Source organism: Ursus americanus, chromosome 5 (genome assembly GCF_024610735.1).
Source record: "Ursus americanus isolate L20-20 chromosome 5, mUrsAme1.1.p, whole genome shotgun sequence".
Lineage (NCBI taxonomy): Eukaryota > Metazoa > Chordata > Mammalia > Carnivora > Ursidae > Ursus > Ursus americanus.
Window position 1 is genome coordinate 703,545 of NC_142131.1, and position 12,300 is coordinate 715,844.

At 38.8% G+C, this 12,300-nt stretch overlaps 1 protein-coding gene across 2 annotated transcripts in view; it reads right to left on the reverse strand.

Annotated features, from left to right (window-relative positions):
* The window catches only part of APC (APC regulator of Wnt signaling pathway), a 300,467-nt gene that overhangs the window by 153,785 nt on the left and 134,382 nt on the right, over positions 1-12,300 (reverse strand). The gene's annotated exons all lie outside the window — the stretch shown is intronic.

Below are 12,300 nucleotides of genomic sequence, written 5' to 3' on the forward strand. Positions count from 1 at the left end.
CTCGATCCCAGGACTCTGGGATCACGCCCTGAGCCGAAGGCAGACGCTTAACGACTGAGCCACCCAGGCGCCCCACTGGGTGTATTTTATATAAATATAACCAAATATACATTTGTCTTCCCTTTTTAAAAGAGATTTTATTCCTTTATTTGTCAGAGAGAGAGACAGAGAATACAAGCAGGGGGAGTGGGAGGCAGAAGCAGAGGGAGGAACAGACTCCCCACTGAGCAGGGAGCCCAATGAGGGGCTTGATCCCAGGACCCTGGGATCATGACCTGAGCCGAAGGCAGATGCTCAACCGACTGAGCCACCCAGGCATCCCTGTCCTCCCCTTTTTAAAAACAGGAATTGGGGGCGCCTGGGTGGCACGGTGGTTGAGCGTCTGCCTTCGGCTCAGGGCGTGATCCCGGCATTATGGGATCGAGCCCCACATCGGGCTCTTCTGCTGTGGGCCTGCTTCTTCCTCTCCCGCTCCCCCTGCTTGTGTTCCCTCTCTCGCTGGCTGTCTCTGTCTCTGTCGAATAAATAAAATCTTTAAAAAAAAAAAAAAAGAAAAAAAAACAGGAATTGTAACAGGTAGCACATACTTTCCTGCATCAACTTAAAAAACTATATATCTTATAAATCTTTTCCATACTGCACATAGAGTTTCCTAATTCTCTTTTATACTTGCAGAGTATTGCATTATGTATATGGATGAACCATAATTTATTTAACAAATCCCTTATTGGTGGAAATTTGTTACTTCCAATAGTTTTTTTTTTAAGATTTACTTTTTTAATTTATTTCCATTTTTAAAATTTAAATTCAATTAATTAACATATAACATATTGTTAGTTTTAGAGGTAGAGGTCAGTGATTCATCAATCTTTTATAATACCCAGTGCTCATTACATCACGTCCTCCTTAATGTCTATTACCCAGTTACCCCAACGGCCTACTACCCTCCCCTCCAGCAACTCTCTCTTTGTTTCCTATGATTAAGCATCTCTTATGGTTTGTCTCTTCTCTGATTTCATCTTGTTTTATTTTTTCCTCTCTTCCCCTATGATCCTCTGTTTTGTTTCTTAAATTCTACATATAAGTGAGATCATATGATAGCTGTCTTTCTCTGATTGACTTGTTTCACTTAGCATAATACCCTCTAGTTCTATCCACATTGTTGCAAATGGCAAGATTTCATTTTTTGATGGCTGTGTAGTATTCCATTGTATATGTACCACATCTTCTTTATCCATTCATCTGCTGATGGACATCTGGGCTCTTTCCATAGTTTGGCTATTGTGGCCATTGCTGCTATAAACATCTGGGTGCAGGTGCCCTTTTGGATCACTACATTTGTATCTTTGGGGTAAATCCCTAGTAGTGGAATTGCTGGGTCATAGGGTAGCTGTATTTTCAACTTTTTGAGGAACCTCCATACTGTTTTCCAGAGTGGCTGCACCAGCTTGCATTCCCACCAACAGTGTAAGAGGGTTCCCCTTTCTCTGCATCGTCACCAACATCTGTCATTTCCTGACTTGTTAATTTTAGCCATTCTGACTTGGTGTGAGGTGATATCTCATTGTGGTTTTGATTTGGATTTCTCTGATGCTGAGTGATGTTGAGCATTTTTCCACGTGTCTGTTGGTCATTTGTTTGTCTTCTTTGGAGACATGTCTGTTCATGTCTTCTGCCCATTTCTTGATTGGATTATTTGTTCTTTGGGTGTTGAGTTTGATAAGTTCTTTATAGATTTTGGATACTAGCCCTTTATCTGATATGTCATTTGCAAACATCTTTTCCCATTCTGTCGGTTTTGGTTTTGTTGACTGTTTCCTTTGCTGTGCAAAAGATTTTATCTTGATGAAGTCCCAATAGTTCATTTTTGCCTTTGTTTCCCTTGCCTTTGGAGACGTGTCTCGCAAGAAGTTGCTGTGGCTAAGGTCGAAGAGGTTGCTGCCTGTGTTCTCCTCTAGGATTTTGATGGATCCCTGTCTCACAGTTAGGTCTTTCATCCATTTTGAGTCTATTTTTGTGTATGGTGAAAGGAAATGGTCCAGTTTCATTCTTCTGCATGTGGCTGACCAGTTTTCCCAACACCATTTATTGAAGAGACTCTTTTTTCCATTGGATATTCTTTCCTGTTTTGTAAAGATTAGTTGACCATGGAGTTAAGGGTCCATTTTTGGGTTCTCTGTTCTGTTCTGTTGATCTATGTGTCTGTTTTTGTGCCAGTACCATACTGTCTTGATGATTACAGCTTTGTAATAGAGCTTGAAGCCCAGAATTGTGATGTCCCCAGCTTTTGTTTCCCCCCTCCCCAACATTCCTTTGGCTATTTGGGGTCTTTTGTGGTTCCATACAAATTTTAGGATTTTTTTGTTCCAGCTCTGTGAAAAAAGATGATGGTATTTTAATAGGGATTGTATTGAATGTGTAGATTTCTAGGTAGCATAGACGTTTTAACAATATTTGTTCTTCCAATCCATGAGCATGGAACATTTTTCCATTTCTTTGTGTCTTCCTCAATTTCTTTCATGAATGTTCCATAGTTTTCTGAGTACAGATCCTTTGCCTCTTTCATTAGGTTTATTCCTAGGTATCTTATGGTTTTGGGTGCAACTGTAAATCGGATCAATTCTTTAATTTCTCTTTCTTCTGTCTCATTGTTAATGTATAGGAATGTAACTGATTTGTGTGCATTGATTTTATATCCTGTCACTTTGCTGATTCCTGTATGAGTTCTAGCAATTTTGGGTGGAGTCTTTTGGGTTTTCCACATAGAGTATCCTGTCATCTGCTAAAAGTGAGAGTTTGACTTCTTCTTTGCTGATTCAGATGCCTTTTATTTCTTTTATTTGTCTGATTGCTGAGGCTAGGACTTCTAGTACTATGTTGAACAGCAGTAATGAGAGTGGACATCCCTGCCAGGTTCCTGACCTTAGGGGAAAAGCTCTCAGTTTTTCCCCATAGAGAATGATATTTGCTGTGGGCTTTTTGTATATGGCTTTTATGATATTGAGGTATATTCCCTCTGTCCCTACAGTGTGAAGAGTTTTAACCACAAAAGGATGCTATTCTTAGTCAAATGCTTTTTCTGCATTTATTGAGAGGATCATATGGTTCTTGTCCTTTCTTTTATTAATGTAGTGTATCACATTGATTGATTTGCAGATGTTGAACCACCCTTCCAGCCCAGGAATAAATCCCACTTGGTCATGGTGAATAATCCTTTTAATGCACTGTTGGATCCTATTGGCTAGTATCTTGGTGAGAATTTTTGCATTCGTGTTCATCAGGGATGTTGGTCTGCAATTCTCCTTTATGGTGGGGTCTTTGTCCGGTTGGGGATCAAGGTAATGCTGGCTTGATAGAGTTTGGAAGTTTTCCTTCCATTTTTGTTTTTTAAAACAGCTGCAGAAGAATAGGTATTAATTCTTCTTTAAATGTTTGGTAGAATTCCCCTGGGAAGCCATCTGGCCTGGGCTCTTGTTTGTTGGGAGATTTTTGATTACTCCTTCAATTTCCTTGCTGTTATGGATATGTTCAGGTTTTCTATTTCTTCCTGTTTTAGTTTTGGTAGTTTATACGTCTCTAGGAATGCATCCATTTCTTCCAGATTGCTTAATTTGTTGGCATATAGGTTGCTCACATGTTCTTATAATTGTTTGTATTTCTTTGGTGTTGGTTGTGATCTCCCCTCTTTCATTCAAGATTTTATTTATTTGGGTCCTTTCTCTTTTCTTTTTGATAAGTCTGGCCAGGGGTTTATCAATCTTATTAATTCTTTCAAAGAACAAGCTCCTAGTTTCGTTGATCTGTTCTACTGTTCTTTCGGTTTCTATTTCATTGATTTATGCTCTAATCTTTATTAATTCTCTTCTCCTGCTGGGTTTAGGCTTTATTTGCTGTTCTTTCTCCAGCTCCTTTAGGTGTAAGGTTAGGGTATTTGAGAACTTTCGAGTTTCTTGAGGAAGGTTTGTATTGCTATATACTTTCCTCTTAGGACTGCCTTTGCTGCATCCCAAAAGTTTTGAACAGTTGTGTTTTCATTTTCAGTTGTTTCCATGAATTTTTAAAAATTCTTCTTTAATCTCCTGGTTGACCCATTCATTCTTTAGTAGAATGCTCTTTAGCCTCCATGTAATTGAGTTCTTTCCAAATTGCCTCTTGTGATTGAGTTCCAGTTTCAAAGCATTGTGGTCTGAAAATATGGAGGGAATGATCCCAATCTTTTGGTACCAGTTGAGACCTGATTCGTGACCCAGTATGTGAACTATTCTGAAGAATGTTCGATGTGTACTCGAGAAGAATGTGTATTCTGTTGCTTTAGGACAGAATGTTCTGAATATATCTGTGAAGTCTATTTGGTCCTGTGTGTCATTCAAAGCCCTTGTTTCCTTGTCGATCTTCTCCTTGGATGATTTGTCCATTGCAGTGAGGGAGATGTTAAAGTCCCCTACTATTATTGTATTATTATTGATGTATTTCTTTAATTTTTTTATTAATTGGCTTATATAATTGGCTGCCCCCATGTTAGGGGGATTACTATTTACAATTGCTAGATCTTCTTGTTGGATAGACCCTTTAATTATAATATAGTGTCCTTCCTCATCTCTTATTACAGTCTTTGGTTTAAAATTTAATTTGTCTGATATAAGGATTGCCACCCCAGCTTTCTTTTGATGTCCATTAGCATGATAAATTGTTTTCCACCCCCTCACTTTAAATCTGGAGGTGTTTTTGGGTCTAAAATGAGCCTCTTACAGACAGCATATTGATGGGTCTTTCTTTTTTATCCAATCTGATATTCTGTGTCTTTTGATTGGGGCATTTAGCCCATTTACATTCAGAGTAAATATTGAAAGATATAAATTTAGTGCCCTTGTATTACCTGTAAAGTCACTGTTTCTGTATAGTGTCTCTGTTCCTTTCTGGACTATGTTACTTTTGGGCTCTCTCTTCACTTAAAGGATCTCTTTTAATGTTTCTTGTAAGGATGGTTTGGTGATCACAAATTCTTTTAGTTTCTGTTTATCCTGAAGCATTTTATCACTCCTTCTATTTTGAATGACATCCTAGCTGGATAAAGTATTTTTGGCTACATATTTTTCTCATTTAGCAGCCTGAATATGTCATGCCAGTCCTTTCTGGTCTGTCAGGCCTCTGTGGGCAGGTTGGCTGCCAATCTAATGTTTCTACCCTTGTAGGTTACAGGCCTCTTGTCCCCCGAGCTGCTTTCAGGATTTTCTCTTTGTCTCTGAGATTTGCAAGTTTCACTATTATATGTCAAGGTGTTGACCTATTTTTCTGATTTTGAGGGGGGGTTCTCTGTGCCTCCTGGACTTGGATGCCTGTTTCCTTCCCAGATTAGGGACATTCTCTGCTATAATTTGCTTCAATATACCTTCTGCCCCCCCCTCCTCTTCTTCTGCAATCCCAATTATTCTAATATTATTTCACTTTATGGTATCACTTATCTCTCAAATTCTCCCTTCATGATCCAGTAGTTATCTCTTTTTTTTCTCAGCTTCTTTATTCTCCATCATTTGATCTTCTATATCACTAATTCTCTCTTCCGCCCCTCATTTATCCTAGTAGTTAGAGCATCCATTTTTATTGCATCTCATTAATAGCCTTTTTGATTTTGACTTGATTAGTTCTTTTATTTCTCTAGAAGGGAGTTCTGTAGCATCTTCTATACTTTTTTTCAAGCCCAGCTAGTATCTTTATAATCGTTATTCTGAACTCTAGTTCCAACATCTTACTCATGTCTAAACTGATTAGATCCCTGGCAGTCAATACTGCCTCTTGTTCTCTTTTTTGAGTTAAGTTTTTCCCTTGTCATTCTGTCCAGATAAGAATAGATGAACGAGAGAACAAAATATTAAAATGGCAACAATGACCTCAGAAAAATATACAATAAACAAATCAGAAGAGACCTGAAACTGAAAAAAATATATAAAAATTAAAAAAAAGAAAAAAAGAGAGAGAATACAATCAGACATGTGGACAGAAAAGAACAATACACTGGATCCTATGTGTATTTTGGTCCATGCATTAGAAAACTAGATCCAAAAATTGTAAAGAAAGAAAAACTTAAATATGTACAAAAATAAAATTAAATATAATGAAAGGATAGAATGTAACTGTAAAAATGAAAATTAAAAGACAAGAAAAAACAAAAGAGGAAACAACAACAACAACAACAACAAAGGAAGGGATATTAACAGACAGGTGAACAGAACAAAGCAATACAATATATCCTGAGTGTATTTTGGTCAGTTTGTTAGAAGAAACTACATCTCAAAATTGTAAAGAAAGAAAAACTTATATATATACAAAAATAAAATCAAATATATTGAAAGGATAGAATGAACTTAAAAGATGAAAATTTAAAAAAGTTAACAAAAAAAAAAAAGAAAGAAAAAGAAGAAGAAAAGAAATAAAACAAAAAGAGAATATGATCAGACAGGTGAAGAGAACAGTGCCATACACTAGATTCTGAGTGTATTTTGGTCTGTTAGAAGAAACTGCATCCTAAAATTGTAAAAAAAGAAAAACTTATATATGTACAAAAATAAATACAATGAAGGAATAGAATGTAACTGTAAAATGAAAATTAAAAAAGATTTTTAAAAAGAGTTGATAACATAAGAAATTGGTTGAAAAAGGAAAGAGGAAAAAAATTAAAATTGAAAGACTAAAAAATCATGGGGGGAAAAACCATAAATTCTTTGTGCTATATTCCCCTAGTGTTGGGGTTTTGCAGTTCTCATTGATGGGTAAACTTGGTCTTGGCTGGATGTTCTTGCTGATCTTCTGGGGGAGGGGCCTGTTGTGTTGCTTCTCAAGTGTCTTGCCCTGGGCAGAATGGCACGTCCCTTGCCAGGGGCCAAGCTAAGTCATTTGCTCCGGTTTACTCCGTGTGGCTTTTGTTGCCTGAAGGCTTTTGCACAGCATTAGAGGATGAGAATGAAAATGGTGGCCTTCCAGTGTCTGGCCCCAGAACTGAAAGCTTGGGGCTTCACTCCTCAGTGTGCCCTCGGGGAAAAGCAGTCAATCACTCCTGTCTGCTTGGTCTCAGTCCACACTCTGACCCTGTCTCGAGTCTCTAAACTCTGCAGACTCCTATGGCAGCATGCTGCCATGCCACTCCTCCCTGGGGAAGAAGGGAGGATTCGCTAGTTCTGCTGCTTGTTAGGCCCCTGGTCTGAGAGCACATGACTGACCACGCTACGGTTCCTAGTTTATGGCAACCCCGAGCTGAAAGCCCACTTCTGGGCTTGCTGATTGCAACCGGCTTCCCTGCTCTGATGCCTGGGAACTCTGCCGCACTCAGGTATCCCTGGTCTTCCTATGACCCCGAGATCCTGAGACCACACTGTCCCACCTAGGAGTCTGCCCCACTTTGCCACCTGAGTGCCTTTCAAGCAGGGATGTCCCTCACCTGGGCAGACTTCCAAAAGTTCTGATTTTGGGCTCTGTTGTTTTATCACTTTCCAGTAGCCAGCTGACGTAGGCTCCCTCCCCCTGCAGTTTTATCTTTCCATATATGGCCTTGCATTCACTTCTCCGCATCTCCTACCTTGCAGAAAGTGATTGCTTTTCTATTTGTAGAGTTGCAGCTATTCTTTTCTTAGATCTCCGGCTGAGTTCGCAGGTGTTCAGAATGATTTGATAGCTATCTAGCTGAGTTACTGGAAACTAAGGAACTAGGTCTCCTATGCCTCTGCCATCTTGAGTTTTCTTCCAATAGTTTTCTATTACCGACAACATTGCAATGAATATCATTTGTATATACTTGCATGTGTACTGGTATATCTATAGAATAAATTCCTAGAAATGGAATTGTAAGGAATATGCACCTTTCTAATTTTGATAGTATTGCCAAATTTCTCTTCATAGAGATTGTCCCAATTCACCTTCTCCCAGCAATGTTTGAGAATGTCTATTTCTCCACACCACCAATATAGCGTATTGTAAAATTTTTGTTTTGCCAATCAAATAGGTGAGAAATATTGTCATTGTAATTTTAGTTGGCTGTTCTCCCTTTTACTATGAGTAAAATTGAAAATCTTTTCATACGTTTAAGAACCATTTGTATTTTCTTTTCTGGTGAAGAGTTTTTCTCTTTTGTCTATTTTTCTATTGGGCTTTGGTTTTTCACTTAGCATTTTATTTAAAACAGTTGTATTAGGTTAATTAGCTCTGTGTTCAAGATATGAGCTGTAAATTCTCTTTCCAAGTTTGTTTCTTGATTTTCTTTTGGTGATTTTAGCATGCATTTAAATTATAATTTTTTTGTGTCGTAGTTTAGAAAGTTCTCTGCCATTCTGAGGATTCTTTTTCTCTTTTTATGGTTCTTTAATTTCTTCCTTTTTTTTTTTTAAGATTTAATTTTTAAGTAATCTCTACACCCAACATGGGGCTTGAACGCACACCCCTGAGATCAAGAATCACATGCTCTATCGACTGAGCCAGACAGGCACCCTCCTTTTTTGGTATACATTTAATTTTTTGATCCATTTGGAAATTATCTTGGTAGATGGGGAAAGGTGTGTATCTGTTGGGAGTCAGTTGCTCATGGAGCTCTCATCTCTGTGCCTCTTGTGACAGCTTTTCTTCTGAACTATCTTTTCAGGGATGTTTATATAGTGATCAGCCTCGGGAGATACAAATAGTGTCTCTCTCCAGGTCGAATGGCAGATTTGTTTGCTATCCGGGATAATAAAGATGTTTCCCTCTAGGTTAGGTTTGCTAACAGTCCCCTTATGAGATGGAGGGTTTCCTGAGCTCAGAGTTCCTCAACTGTGATACTGTGGTGTGTAGCATCCACCTGACCAATCTCTGCGTCTCTCTCGGAAACTTAGGGAGCAAGGGGAATTAATGCAGTTTTGGAGCTCATGCTTCTTTTGTCTTTGACCCAGGAATCTCCTATCTTCTGAGAGCATCTCTGAAACCCTAGCAGGCTAACTTGCTGGCTTGCAAGCAGGGTAATATCTCAGGCTTGTTATAGGTCTTGACAGGATCTATTTCTACCTTTTCCCAGATGGCTACATTGTTAGCACATCACCATTTAAAAAAATTTAATAGTTCCACCTTTCCCAACTGATTCTAGATGACCACTTTTTTTATACACTAAATTCTTGCATGTGTATAGGCTCATTTCTAGGCTTATGTTCTATTCTGCTAATCTATTGGTGCTAGTATATATTTTTATTTTTTTAAATTAAAAAAAAATTTTTAGGGGTCTATGAAAATGTTTTATTTTTTAAAAAGATTTTAATTCTTTATCTTTAGATAGATAGAGAGAGAGAGCACGTGAGTGAGAACAGAGAAAGGGGCAGAAGGAAAGAGAATTTCAAGCAGACTCCATGCTGAGCAAAGAGCCCAATGTGGGGCTCAATCTCATGACCTGAGATCATGACCTGAGCCGAAACCAAGTTGGATACTTAACCTACTGAGCCACCCAGACACCTGATATTTTAGTTTATTTTAAAATGGAAAGGAAAAAATGATTTTTTAAATCAAATAAAATGTTTTCGTATGTAATATGACTATATTTGTCTTTATTCCAACACAGTTACAAAACATAATTTTTGGTATTTGTGGAGGAAGGGGCTCACAAGGAGAAGTGCCTATGGTCCAGAAAATTCATAATGTGATCCCACTGGCCAGTGCTGCCGCTCAGTGAGTGTAGGGCAAAGGCACTTTTGATGGCCCTAATGGATGGCCCTGACCAGAGGGAGTACATTTGGGCCAAAGCCCTCCTGGGGCATATACCCCGGGAATTATGGGAAAAGAGGAGAGAGAAGGGAACAGAGACATGAAATAGGAGCCCTTCACCCTCTGCCCTTGGGGAGACCAGACCAAGGGACAGAAATAGCCCTATACCTTAGAAGACCACTAATTTGAGGGAAAAGCCAATTCTCTGACCTCAGGGAGCCCCAGTCTGAAGGGGAATACAGCCCTGTCCTCAGGGAGCTGCAGTGTGAGGGGGGAGATACAGTCCTGCCCTCAGGGAGCCCCAGTCTGAGGGGGAAGACACAGTCCTGCACTCATGGAGCTCCAGTCTGAGGGGAAGACACAGCTCTGTGCTCAGGGAGCCCCAGTCTGAGGAAGGAGACACAGGTCTGCCTTCAGGGAGCCCAGTCTGAGGGAAGTGCTAGTATTTACTTTTAAAAAACTGAGGATTTATGATATTTAATATCTGGTGGAATAAATAATCACTTACTTTCTTCTTTTCCAGAATTTCCCTTGAACTTCCTGAGTGATTATTTTTGCATATGAAATTTAGAATCAGCTTATTCAGTTAAAAAACATTCCTTGCATTTTATTAATGGTAGTGTCAGACTTATAAATTAACTTAGGGAGGATTAACATCTTTATGATGCTGAATCTTCTTATTTAAGAATATGCTATGCCTTTTTTAAAATTCAAGTAGTCTTCATATACACGGCATCTATTCATTTCTAAATGTGAATTTTATACTTTACTATTTATAGAATTTTCTTATTAGTTTTGGTAGTTTTTCAGTAGATTCTCTTGGATTTCCAAGTTTTATAATTATAGTAACGGAAAATGTAGATAATTTGGTCTTCCCTTTTAATACTTTTAATTCCCTTCTCCTATCTGTTTGGTTTGTCTACTTGTCTAGTACCTTAAAAAAATAATGTTAAATAATAGTAATGACGGTAAAAAGTTATTGAGTATTTACATGCCTTGTAGTGTATAAGTACTTTATATCTATAAAGCTATTTACACCTCATAGCAAGCAGCCTTAAGAAGCAAGTATCATCATTAACTACATTTTACAGAAAGGGAAATTCAGCACAGAAATATTAAGCAAATTGCCCATAGTCACATGGGTCCTTGGTGGCAAATTGGGATTTGAACCTTGGTGGTTGAATGCCAAAGTCCATAAAGTTTACCATTTTCCTACAATGCCTCTTACGAGAAATAAGAATAAATAAATATCCTTTGTTTATCTGAGTTTGGTGGAGATGTTTCCGGTAGCTTTGCGGCTCAGATAGATGTACTCAATCGTGTTAAGGACAGAGTGCTTCTGAAGAACAGATGTACGTTTTTTTCAAGAGCTTTTTCAGCATCAATGGAGATGATCTTAGATGGCTTTTCTCCTTGGATCTATTAAAGTGAACTAAGTTAATAGAGTTCCTAAAATTGACTTTCCTTTGCACCTCTGGAATGCAGCCTACTTGGCCTTGGTGTGTTATTCCTTTGATGTGCTGCTGGGTTCTGTTTGATAATATTTTATATATGATTTCTGCATTTATATTGATACACGAAGAGGCAAAGCTTTACAGGAGAACAAATTCTGGTGTATAGGAAGGAGGAGAAAATTTTAGCTGGAGGCCCTTTAGTGGAGAGGAAAGGTACCTGGGTGATAGCAAACAGAAGCAACACTTAGGGGCGCCTGGGTGGCTCAGTCGTTAAGCATCTGCCTTCGGCTCAGGTCATGATCCCAGGGTCCTGGGATTGAGCCTCGCATTGGGCTCCCTGCTCAGCAGGGAGTCTGTTTCTCCCTCTCCCACTCCCCCTGCTTGTGTTCCGTCTCTCGCCGTCTCTCTCTCTGTCAAATAAATAAATAAAATCTTAAAAAAAAAAAGCAACACTTAACATTTTCTCATCAATAAATTGATGAGAAGGTAGAGAATTCCAAAGCAATAAGAAAAGTATGGAAGAGGAACTCCTCCTCTTTTATCCAAGTTTCTTAAGATGTATTTTCAAACAGAGAATGTTCCTAACCCTCCTATATTCTCCTGTATCTCCTATCATATTCTTTCTCTTCCAAGTGTCTAGTGGTCAGAAGGAAAAAGCTAGCTGGAGTTCTAGTCCCTCACTAGTAGTTACTAATAAAGGGATAATCACATTATAATTGAATCATTCCCTAAACATAGTGGCTATGGTGGATAGTTCTCTGCTCTTTAGAGAAAAATAAAAGAGGGTAACAGGTCTATAGCTGGAGCACAAGCCTTCATTTCATTGTGGAGAAAAACTGGAGAAATACCAGAATGAGAAAAGAAGATGACTAAGTTGATAGAGGTCAAAATAATGCTACTACCTGCTCTTAATTCTCTTTTATGTGTACTTCTGCGTAAAGTACTGCAGCAGTGTAGACGCTCAATTCTGTCCTTCACCAAGGACACCAAGGGGGAGGAGAGCTCGGTTCTTCTGAGGAGGGCTTTGAGGGCTGCTCTGCTGGCTCCCCAGGCAGTGGCAGTTGATGGAATCATCTGCATCAGAATCTCCTGGGGTGTCTGCCAAAGGGTAGGTTCCCAGGCCCTACCTGGGGTG